Source organism: Pinus tabuliformis, chromosome J, assembly GCF_031772625.1.
Source record: "Pinus tabuliformis cultivar Carrire ecotype Pingquan chromosome J, CPIR1, whole genome shotgun sequence".
Classification (NCBI taxonomy): Eukaryota; Viridiplantae; Streptophyta; class Pinopsida; order Pinales; family Pinaceae; genus Pinus; species Pinus tabuliformis.
Genome location: NC_142295.1, coordinates 523,112,159 through 523,125,905, shown reverse-complemented (window position 1 = coordinate 523,125,905; position 13,747 = coordinate 523,112,159).

Below are 13,747 nucleotides of genomic sequence, written 5' to 3'. Positions count from 1 at the left end.
CCCATCTGATTCATAGGGAGATTCTATGTAGTCTACCACCTTGTTGGCCATCTGATCCCTTTCCTGCAAGGCATACTATTTCAAGTAAACCAAATCACCATATATTAACATGCCTTAGCATACTTGAGGAGGATACCTTGTCTGTAAGATCATCAAATCAACATGATGCATGTACAACATAACCATAATAACATATAGACATATATCAATAACTGCATCAACGCGTAACCATCATACTAGCTAGGTCCAATCATCAATGCAAGGCCATATCAACAATGCATTCTATGACCTCATGCATGACAACAACCATACACTAGTACACACATTGCCTCATGAAGCTATCAACTTGCATAAGGACTGCCTAATCACCTATGCATACGCATAACCGCATGTAGTCGAGCATAAGCGATCAATTCTTGTAATCAACATACAAGACTGATGCATGCAATCATATAACCAAGAATGAAATTCAACATACAAGAATGTAATCAAACTACATATAACTGTATAACTAGCCATATACTTGTGACGATGCATTCCATAAAATTGACATCAAGTTCCTCATGATAACCTTACTTCTACCATGATCAACATGATACAGTGCAACAAGCACATCGAACACAAGTGTAAGAGCCACACATCCAACTAACATGCATGCATGACCAATACCTTCACCATATATCTAGCAAAAGATATGACCCAAAGCGAGTGCAACCATGCTTCGATACGAATCTGTAACACCCCGTCCTAGGTGTACCCAAAGTAACCATGCCAACCAAGGTAAACATGAGGAGAGAGGATACTACAATCAGATTTGACCTCCTATGTCACATTAAGGTGGTGGAATCGACAGAACATCAATTACAGTCATCCAACATCATCAACAGAACCCTTAATAGACAAGTTAGCCACTCAGATAGCCTGTCCCTAGGTTCCACTGCTATTTTGCGTCTCTTGTGCCATAGTCACTCTCAATGTGTTGCACATCATGTAGATCAAAAAATTTCTTCATCTGTATTATCCATGTTACCAGGTCCTTGCCAACCAAACTCCGACATATTGATCCTTGGAATATGGTTGGTATTCCACCAAGATTTGGAGTCTCTAAAATCATGATTCACATTTTGTTTGTTCTCACCTTGACTTCCATGAAATACCTTATCACCGCTAGGAAGGCTTTCTTCTATAAACTTTTCCAAACCTTCCTTCAAACCTTCAATGTCAACTTTTAAACCATCCATGTTACCTTTCATTTATGATTTTAATCCTTTCATATGGAAATTCGTCATTGCTTCCAATTCATTTTTTGTTGCTCTTGGTGAGAGAGAAAATTGTTGCACCTATAATTTTGATATATCACGTTGCCTTTCTTCCTCTTCTTCAGGCATTCTAATAGAGCTGTCTAAGGGCTTAATGGGTATATACTTTTTTGTTTGGGACAAATTTTGGAAACAATTAATGATATCTATGATAGACTGATATTAAATCTATTGTATCTATGAGATGACGACCTCCCAAGGTATAAAATATCTTCCTCTGCTAGAGATATGTGACCTCTTTCCAACCCCGCCAATTAGACCAAGATTGGATTCTTCAAGGTAAACTTAGATGAAATCTCCTAAGGTGTCATGTTTATGGACTAGTTCAGTAGAGAGGATTTGTACAGAATGCCACATGTCATTGTTTCAACCTTCAGCCCTGAAAGTAATAACCAATAAGATACAATCCATGAAATTTCAGAAACACTTCCCGAAATTTAATTTGGATTCCCAAAATGAAAGTTGTAATTATTTTCCCCAAGTCACCTATTCGAGGCTTAATTATAGAGCATACATAAGCCCTAACATCCATGAACCATATCTCCATGAATATAGCGAACCATGATCTTAAATGTTTAAAAAATGCTCATCAATATTTCTACTTGAGGTTATCGCAATTTTAGCTTTTTAAGCCTTGCATAAAAATATTTATAGAAAAAATTCCAAGAACACATGTTTGAACCAGCAAAGCCCTAGGATCTAGAGCTCTGATACCAAATGGTATGTGACTTTAAAATAGTCCTGTTAAAGGGGTCAACCTCATTTTACATAGCATAAATGAGCATTTATTTAATTATTCAAATTACAATACCTCCTTGCTATATATAGGAGTCTAAAGGGTGAAAATATAATTAGGGCCTACATACCAATGATAACGTAAGGGCACATAATAACAAAAGGGAGTTTATATGGGGCATAATAATAACAATAGTAGGCTTGTATGGAGCATAAATATAACATTATATGGGTTGCACTGTATTATACGGACCTAACAGGGAGAAGGTTCCTCTCATAGGATTCATCTCTTGGACACAATGGTTCAAATATAGTTGGCATATTTGGTACCTAGTATCAGTCACATTTGTGGAAGGTTTAATCAGTGCAAATAAACAATTTACCTTTATTTGTTTATGAATTTCCAATTAAGAAGAGTTTCCTCGGACAAATATGAACATCGAGAATATATTCTCCATTCTATTGAGCATCTACACCACATATGAATGACCTGGATTGACAAATTGAGTGCATAAAGTAGCATCTTGTAATACCTCCATTAGTGGGGGACACAGTTGGAGACAAACATCCCTTCTAGATTGTTGTTATCGACCTAGTCCCATCTACCTGATTATAGGTCATGGTTGTACAATATTGGTTTTTTTCTCTTATTTTTTACTTTCAGCTAGTTAGGCCCAATACTCTCTATTTTGTGATTTTGAACCACTCCACCACTAATTTTTTTGAAACTCTCTATGGATATTTCATTTTTAGCTTTGTTCAAGTCTCGCTTGTTAGGCATTGAACTAGGGCTTTTAGTACTATTATGTAGCTCTATGATTTGAAGGTTATACAATTCAACACACACAAAAAAAGGTATGTGTATACAGAGGCAGATTGATTATGTAAGCATTATCACCCACTTCTATAACACTTCAAAAGGACCAAACGATAGAAACTTTGTATTCATACCATGACATTGTATCCTTTCATTTCTAACATACATGATAACATTGTCTTCCATGTTGAATTTTTTCTCAATTTTGTGCTAATGATGTTGGGCATTGTACTTCTGCTATGAGTTCTTAAATTCCTGTTATACTTGCAAATGGATCTTATCAATTATATCTTTCCTTTACTTATTTTCATGTGAATCATTCTATCACCTCCTTGTTTCCCATGTGAAATTTATAACATAAATGGTGGAAAATAACCAAATTATGTTTTAAAATAGGAAGTACTAGTAAAATTTTGGATTAATTTGTCATAAGAGTGCTAACTTTAAACGAGATTTTCATGTAGGGCCTTGTATTATCTTGATTTCAACTAATCTAATAATGAATGAATGTCATGTTCACTACTTCTATCTTTTCATGTGATATCTTTGGACAAAAAGATATTAATCTCTCTAAATTTGTGTCCATTTTCTCCTAAAGTACAATTAAAAAAGAACTAAGAATTTTGTATCTCTATCTATGATAATAATAATTGCTATCCCAAACTAAAACTACACCTTTCTAAGATCATGTATGACAGATATTTTCCCTCTATGATAATTTTACAAGGAAACATAATATATATCTTGCTAATCCTATTAATGACCACAAACAAATTTTATTTTCCCTTGTTGCTTGCAACAAAACTGCCCATGAAATCCATTGTGTTGTCTTTCCAAGGTCTAGTAGGAATAATTATGAATGGTATGTACCTTTTTCTTATTGGGACTATCGATATAATAGAGAATGTCTCTATTAAAAAATTGAGGGATATCTTCTGGCAATTTATGGTAAGACACTATATGCTTCTATATGTTGTAAGCTATCTTCCCAACACCAAAATGAATTGTAACTTTGGAGGTGTCACCCACTTTAACAATCTACAACCTTTCATTATTAGGAACATAAAACTTGTCTAGATTGTAGAGAAACCAATCCTAGAGGGTATACTCATCCTTATCATCAACATTTTCTCCACAAAGATTTCCTTGTCGGTAAAAAATCACATCTTTAAAGTACTCGTATTCTATGTTAGACTCTTTATATAACATATTCGAGTATTCTATGTATGGCTATTTGTATAAAGCATGAGATAAATGACCAACATAAATTAGGGTTTTTTTGATGGTCATGGACCTACGAACATTCGGGGGATCTTCCCAATATGAAGTCCCAACTAGACCTCACACCATTTGGAGTAGGAGTCTCAGCAGTGGATATTAACGTTATGCCTTGACTATGAAAACGTGCAAAGTGAATTATGGTAACTTTAGTAAGAGAAAAGGTGTGACCCTATGGAAAGTCTAGTGCAATGCATGAATGTTACAACACATGAAATGAAAAGGAAGTGCACTCCTTGGAAGCCTGTAATAGTACGCATCTTAAAAGGAACACTTGAGCATAATGACATCATGAGATAACATGTAGAATAGTCCACAAGTTAAATTGACAAATTAATATAATAGCACACATTCAACAATATTCATGAAAATGCAAACAAAATATTTCAGAAGCATAAGCGTAAGATAAATAACATACATTGAAAATACAACAAGAATATTCCTACTATATTCACAACATATGCATGAAATCATGTCAGCTCTGAGTTGTATTATAATTTAAAGTTCCACTTATATATACACCATTGGCAGACCACTAAAACCAATAGTAGAAGATTAAAGTCAAGAACACCTACTCCTCCAAATAAGTATACTCCTTCTACGCTATGGAGAATCCAAGGCTATCCATAATACTCCCAAGGTCCTTATAGGCCTAAGCCTAGCCAAAATCTTCATTCCCAAAAGCCACTTGCATGAGTTATGAGGTTATACTTATAACATGGGGTTTGATGACCCTTCAACTCCCCTTTGTGACTTTTGGACTATGCTCATGACTCTTCAACTTATTTCAAATGATTTATTACATTACATCATGACTCTTCAAATTCTAATATTGAGACTTGGAATTTCACTTTACAAAATAATTACAAATAATATTACATTTTACACTCGTACCCATAAAAAGAAAAATAGGGTAGAGACAACTTGGCAAGCTAACAGGACAAAATACTATGATGCTTGTGTTTGGGGAAACTCTAGCTCAACAAGTTGCACTTGATGGTTCTCGGTCACATATCGGTGCCAAGCTTGGTATTGTTTGAGGACATCCCTAAACTGCATGATGGTGTTTCGATGGAAGCGGACTCTAGCCTCCATGGAATCCAGGTACAATGACTTGGAACTAGTTTCAAATTCCCTCTGAAGCATGAGAAACATTGTTCTAATTTGGACAGATACATCGATGTAGTTCTGCATGTTCTATATATTTAGCTTGAACTCTTCCTTCGTGGAAATCTATCTCAGTTGCTGCAAGTACTCTTTGATCTCCTACAGGAACTGGTTCTTGGGTTTGTCTTTTGTGGGTGAGCCAACAATTGGTATATTTTGTGTTTTCACTAAGACATCCAAACTACTAATTAATCATACGTATGAGGCATGAATGCTACTAATAAATGAGGCGAGTTGCTAGTTTTCTTGAATCAACATCTGAACTCTCGATCTCTCTAGCTCTACCTGTGGCTTCATTTTCTTCACAAAGTCAAGTCATGCCCCTTTGTATTGGATTCTCCATTCTTTCACATAGGTAATGGAAACTTGTACATTCTTAATAGTTTTAACATAACATTTTCTCTACTACTGTAAGTTATGTAAACGAAAAATTGCTTTATGTATGATGAAAAACTCTTCATAGAGGTTCTACATGGTTTCTCCAAGTGTTGATACTTCAACGAGTATCACTTCTCTCATCTCCTCCAAGTATACCTGTACGGAAACTGCATTCTAGGCTATTATGCATAGCTTTTCTGCCTCTTGCCTGACATTGTTTAAGTACTATGCCAATTTCTCATTCTCGGGTATCAAATACTAAATGTTTGATATTTTGTGCTTGCAAAGGCCAAGTTGGCTTTAACAATGGCATTTGTACTCTTCCTAGTGTCTTCCACTATCACCTTTCCTCTAACAAATGCAGGCAATGTGTGATCATCTAGAAAATTATTTCTCCATACTTGTATAATCTTCTTTTATAACTCAAAAATGCCAGATTGTATACATCCATTACCATATCATCATCAAGAGGAACAACATCCCCTTCCTCACTAGAGGTTGGCTCTACTACTAGAGGTAGTGGAGACTGAACAATGACTCATGGTGCACTCATCATCAAGTCAACATTTCCATTTTGTCTCCTGTTGCATCTCGATATCTATTACTTCAATCAAGTTCTCAATTTCTTGAGCCATCTCCCAATCTTACATTTATTCACCTTCCTCCTCAGCTACTAGTTGGTTTTGTTCCTACTTTGCAACTTGTATAGGTGACGATTCTCCTTCCATTGCACCTTGTCTTTCCTTTTTTTCTTGCTTCTACTTCTCTTCTTGTTCTTTCCTCCTATGCTCTCATTCTTCATTCAACTTCTATTCTACATCCTACAACCTCAACTATGATTCCTTTCCCTTGATATCCATGACTTTCAAGTTATTTATCTTGTATAATCCAATTGTAAAAGGAAGAGTGGGCCATGGTACTTTCTCCTTATTGGGAAAAGTTGTTGACAATCCTATGGTGAGATGATATGAAACTTCTTCCATGAAAATCTTGTAGTTGGCATACCTTGGTAAAAGATGTAGCAGCTTATCTTCGCCGATAACTCTAAGGAAGGTTTCCCTTAGTGAGGCATACCAATCTTTGATCTCTACTACTACCTCCATTACAACTAGTGACATGCAAGGTCATTCTTATTCAAAGATGAGCTCGTAAAGCGAGATGATGAAATTCTAAGTCAGTTGTTCCATTACTCCTCGATGACTACAATATGAAAGAAACTTGCAATAGATATGCACAATAGTTTCTCATGGTGTCCATGTCTAGTTCATACTAGGAAATTGATGTTACACATAGATTGCATCCAAAAAATATGCAAACATATAAAATATTTCTTTCTCACCCTCGGGAGGACTCTAGGCCTATGGTACATGGGCTCTCGACTATCGAGCCAATAGATCTGATGAATTCATTGGGTTCCCCTCATTCACAACCGAGTTCAATAACAATGCCCACTCTTTAAGAAAGGTCTTTATGATCTGCTAACCATGGATCTTGCAAGCTAAGATAACCAAGAGATAGCAGGCCTTCCTGAGGTTCTTTGTCTTATATGAATAAGTGGGTGTTTCTCAAAACTTAGATGGACCTTTCACCCAACCTTTAACAATATCTTTTGTATTCACATAACTATTTGTGGCATAGAAAAATGAGCCCATGAGCTTCACTAGCTCAGGAAAGTGATACATATATTGATAATCTTCTCTGAGAAAGGTAGCAAGCTTCTATCTATTGGAACTACTAAATTTCATGCTCTTCTCATCAATATGTGAAAGAATCTAGTTGATGACATCTACACATGGAAAGGCTCAATATCTGCATGCAATCTTGTGTAGTCCTAACTTTTGGATACTGAGATAAACCTGTCGTTCCTCTACATCATCCTCAAGGTTGTTTGTTGAAAGAGCTTCATTAACTTGTTGTCATGTTATCGTTGACCGCTTTTCTATAAACAGTTAAGTGTCTGCATACACTATAAAATCTACTATTGTTTACCCAACTTCTTCCACAGTACTTCTTCCATTGGCCTCTTTTGAAGGAGATGTCTTTAGTGCCATGGTAACAATGATAGTTGGAGAGAAGCGCTTCATAAGTTTAGTACCTGTGGAACAAAAAGGACACTTATGGCAATCAAACATTAGCCTTTTGAAAATCTAACTTCAAAGCATGATCAAGCAACAAACTAGGCAACTTATATGAGGAATTGCTTAGTTGTTATCAACAAGAAAGGGATATTGGCTATGGGAACTATGCATTGCATAGTCCCAATAGCCAAGGGTGTAGCCTGAGGCTTTAGAGTATACAATGTGTAGTTCATCCTGGGAAGAGACTACACATTGTGCAGTATTAGTGGCCAAGGTGATAGGCTGACCCGTGGAACTAGGTAATGTGTACTTGGTGCAACATGTACTATGCACTACGTAGTTTCATAGGTCAAGCTCTGTGCTTGAGCCTTAGGATTGCACAGTTCCCATCTAGGAGAGGAAAAATCTGGCTAAGGAAAGTGGACACTTACCCAGTCAAAGTGTGAAAATTGAGCAGAAGTGAGTAATGATGTGATATTGGGCATATATTTGACTAAGTAAGATTAAATAAATGTTTATCAAGTGTAGAAACTGAAAAAATAGAAGGAAAATCAAGTATCTGAGGAGATTCTCCGCAACAACAACCATAGGTGACAAAACATGAAACTGATGCAAGACTTGTGAAAGGAAAATGCAAACTTAGAACAGCACTTATACAATCTAAGATAAGTTTAAACTCCAACAACTATGAAGAGAAATAATAAAAACAACAGTCACACAATCAAAACGACAAAAAGCGACAGAAAAATGAAAAAAGACGACAAAATAAAAACTCACCCAGAAAAGCAATGATGACTACATCGAAGGTTCATTGATCTCCTCAAGAATGCTAGATCTCCAAATTAAAATATGAAAATGAGCTATAGAGACATCGATTAAATAGATTTGAGAAATTTAGGGTTTATGACGTGCATGCCTAAAATCAAGGAAAAAGAGACACTTGTCAAAAACTTATAAAAGTAGCATGTTTGCTTCCTACAAGATACTAATAATGGATCCTTATTTTTTAGGGATGTTTTTCTTTCTTTTTATTTTTTTAGATTTGATACTTTTTTGGCTCTTTGGGGAAAATTTCCATGCACACTATCGAGAAAGCTTGCGAAATTTTGGGGAACTCAATAACTTTTTGGCTCAGTGCATTGTGCAGTTTCTAAGCTCAGTGAGGGATTGCACAACTTCAGGGTTCAATTTTTGGCTTCCTTCAATGATTGCATAATTTCTAAGCTGAAGGCTGAATTTCAGTCTAATCTATGCAATTTCAATAATTAAGGTTTCTTTCCCTCAAGGATTGCACAATTTCTAGAGGCAAGCCCAAAAATGTTGAGTGACCAAGTTAGGAGGTTAGCTTGTGAATTAGAAAGGTTAGTTAAGTGTGTAAATAAGAAAAAAAAAGCACAAATGAAAAATATAAGTCTCATTCAAAACATGAATACTTGAATCAGTACAATATAAGCTCCTCTAGATAGGAAGGAAGACTCTAAAATCAAAGCATAGGAAATATTTTGGAGGGTGATTGTAACTACTACAACCTTGGTGACACACTAGTAGAAATCCAGCTCTCTGTAAGGATCTTGTCTCATGCAAAATAGGTCTAAATCTTGTGGAAGTATTGTTCAGTTTATTCATTATTGTAGCTTCTTCACTTAGCTTTAGTTCAAGATATAGTGTCTACCATTATCTTTATCGGAAACACACATACTAAGCCAAGTTAGACTAAGTTGTTTGGATTGGCATAAGGAGTATATAAATGCATAATTAAAATAAAATTTTAGATTCTTACCTTTCATCAGTAGTATTTTTTCGCTTCGAGCAGGCCTAGATAATATCCCGGTAGAGTCACTTCAGGAACAAAAACATTGCTCCACTACGAGTGAGCTTGGATAGTACCCCGGTGTAGTTGCTTTCTTTACCACTCTATGCAAGAAGCCTTTTTCTTCTTTTGCCCTTTATTTCATTTTTCATATTTTTCATTTTTATTAGTTCAAAGGACTATGCATACGCACTTATTTTTTTCATTGGGGAGGAAATGGGATCCCAACTTATTGTGAGCAAAAGAGGTTGTCCCTTCAAAGAAGGATATTTGTATACACCTCTAACATAATTGTTAAGATTTTTCCCCACTCCTTACTCTACTCGACTTAGTTGACAAGGATTAACTGAAAAAAAAAAAGGAACAATTAGAGTAGGTGGTACTAGTTAAAAGTGAAAGCATCATAATTTCACTACTACCTTCTCCAAAAGGAACATATTTTCCATCAGAGTATCATCAACTAAATTAAATGCATGCTTCAAATAAAGAGAGGGAATATAAAGATAACCAAACATTTATAGCAATACAACTTCCTGTTGGACTTCACAATGCTTCTCTACAAAGTCAAACATGGTCTCATGTGGAAGCTATGTTATGACTGAAAGGAAAAAAATAGAAGAAAAGTGCAGAGTGGAAAGAAAATCAAAGGAAAAAAAAAACAACAACTTTTTCTACTCCTAACCTAAAATTTAATAGGCTATACTGACATGAAATGATATTTCTAATGAATCCACCAATGCATTGGTTGGCCTATGTACGCACAAGAATGCATGTCATGAAATATATACAACCATAAATATAAGCAAAAAAGATAGGACAATGCTAACCAAAATGTTCAAAGGTTGGAAGTACACATAGAAAATTAAGAATGAAACATCCATGGAAGACATTCTGCAGAATATACATTGTTGTGTTTAGAAACACTATGACCTCAAGACATGTAGGAACAAACATTAGAACTTTGGAAATGGATGAACATAAAGAATGAGGAAATCTTTTGTTTTGCAACAATGCTCAACACGTATGACTCCTACAATGAACAAGTGATATGATTGGGTGATATAGATGAAGGATGTGAAACTTGTAAAACAGATTGATTTTCAATGTGCGTGAAAGAGTTCTGAGGAGACTAGAAAGATTCAAAAATTTCTAATCAGAAGTGAAACTGAACTCAAGACTAGGAGAACCTAACATAACCATCAGTTCGGGTTGAAGTGCCTCGATAGCTTTGGGAAGTTCCAATTCACTAGAAGATGTATCATCGAATACGGATGTCTTAGAAAGATCAACAGTGGAACAATAATAATCGTGATCAAATGAATCAATGAGAAGATCATTACATCCACAATCAGAAAGATCAAGATTATAAACAAAGGCATCCTCATGATATAACGAAGAAGAAACAGGGGATGATGGAGAATGAGAAATTTCACCCTCTATATTTTTAGAAATATAAGATGAGATATTGAAAATATTAGAAAATTCACATTTGTCCTCTCGTCATTTGGATGAAAAACTAACATTCCACATGTTTTGAGAATGATCAGAAACTATCTCTTCACAATATTTGATAGGGATGACAAGATCGTGGAATATGTCAAGATAATGAAGGAGAGGTGTGGAAGGAGAACAATCATCCTTCACCACTGATTCTTGTTCAACTATAGGCTCCCACACATAATTATCATAAATGATATCACAAATTGGATACTCAACACTAAATCCATCTGAAACATGATCTTCATAAACATCAAAAGAAGGATTCAAAACAAGTGAAAACAACAACTCACAATCTGGAGGATAAAAGGAACCAAAGGATGTAGGATGAGGAGATAACACTTCATCATAACCATTAAATTAATACTCCAAACCCATGTTGAAATAATGAGTATGTGAGATGGGAGAAAGTGGTGGTAGATCGCTGGACGAATTCTCAAATTCTCCCACCTCAACCTGTGGAGCTACATTTGTTTGATGAGAAGAGGACAGATTTTAAGTTGGAACAACAACCTAATTCGTTGCATATTTGGAAGCTCTAATAACGAGGTGTGATGGGAGGTGTTCGAAATATTAAAGATAGTGTGGATTTTCTGAAATGTGAACATAATATAGGAATTTGTCAACAAAAAAATACCAATCAACATCATCTTCTAGAAATTTAAAGAAAAAATGAATAAAATGATCATGAGAATCCTGGAGAGATTCATCACGTGCTTGTCGCAAATTCATAATTTTCTTGCATAGACTTTTACGATGATACATATTAAAGGCATGGAATAACTTTGTGACAAGGTGTTCGAAACAGTGAATGGACTCATTAGGAAAACTGTTACATCATTCTCGTACGCTCCCTTCGATCGTGAGAGTGAACAACCTACAACCAACATCCTCAATGTGGATATTGTGCTTTGTGCAGAAATCAAGGAAAGGGTGGTGTGCTCAAATAAGGATGTTTCACACTTTCCATTAAATTTCAAATTCGATAAGTCATCAATAATTATTGTCGGCACTTTCAGATTTGTGTGTCTGGAAAGACATGCTAGGGTTATTATTTGGGGAGAATTCATTAAATGGGTGCAAAAATTGAAAACATACTTTAAGAGATTAGGTTGTCATCTAGACCTGCTTCTAGCACCATAAATGTTGACGGTGTTGGACCTGCCAACATTCAGGGGATCTTCCCAATATGAAGTCCCAACTAGACCTCACACCATTTGGAGTAAGAGTCCCAACAGTGGGTGGTAATGTTATTCCTTAACAACAAAAACATGAAGAGTGAAGTATGTTGACTTTGGTAAGAGCAAGTGTGTGACCCTGTAGAAAATAAAGTGTAAAGCATTAAGGTTACAACACATGAAGGGAAATGGAAGTGTGCCCCTTGGAAGCCTATAATAGTGCGCAAATTGAAAAGAAGACACAAGTATAATGAGATCACGAGCTAACATGCACAATTGTCCACAAGTTAAGGTGACGAATTAATACAACAACACACACTCAAAAATGATTCATACAAATGCAAACGAAATATTTCATAAACATAAGCGTAAGTAAAATAACATACATTGCAAATACAACAAGAATAGTCCTACTATATTCACAACATATGCTTATAAATACAAGTGTATTTATGAAATATTAATTAAAATCATATTCTCCTCAAAAGATAATAGAATTTATACGAACACTACATCCATGAAACATTTCTTGTTCTAGGTTGAAAAAAACATTCATCTATATATACCATCACATTATTCGATTAATACAAGTGTATTTATGAAATATTAATTAAAATATCATTCCCCTTCAAAGATAATAAAATTTATATGAGCATTGCATCCATGAAACATTTTGCGATGGCTCTGAAATTTAAGATCTCAACATTCAACACCATCTGTATTAAATCTATAAATAAAAAGTTTACAACATTATATAATTAAGACACTTTGTAAAATGATATAAAACAACACATTGTTAGATTAAATGTTTTCCTCAAATAATGTATATGACAAAATTCAAATTTTTATAATTAAAAGTTGCTATAAAATTCAAACCGACCCAAGAATTTTGTTCATATTATAAACATAAAATAAAAGAAAAAGAATAAAATTGTTAAAAAAAAATAAAGAACTTTTTATAATTAAAAAATAACAAAATCTAAATTGATTTATTAATATTTTATATAAATATTTAGAATTTAAAAATATATATCATCTAATTAACAAAATAATGAAATTACTATAAATACGAACAAAATTAGAGAAATGATACCTAACCAATTAAATTGTACAAAATATTAATAAAATTAGCAAAATTAGCGACATTTTAAATAATAACTTAAATAATAAAAAAATAATGAAATCTCCCGTTAATAAAAAATTATAAAAGTGATAAGTAATGGAAACTAGAAATATCAATAATATTGATAAAGTATTCTACCAATAACATATTTTCGCTCAAAGCTCATACACATTGAATTCGCATTGGGTTTCACGATTGTCCATTTCTCGGTTAATCAAAGGCAACTCGTCAAAGCTAAAAAAAAATGTTTTGGGCGAAGGTTTAATAGATTTTCCCTCCATGTTTAGAATTTACATATTTAAATGGAATGGAAAGATGGAAATATAATTATATTTAAATGGAATGGAAAGTTGGACATACAATTACC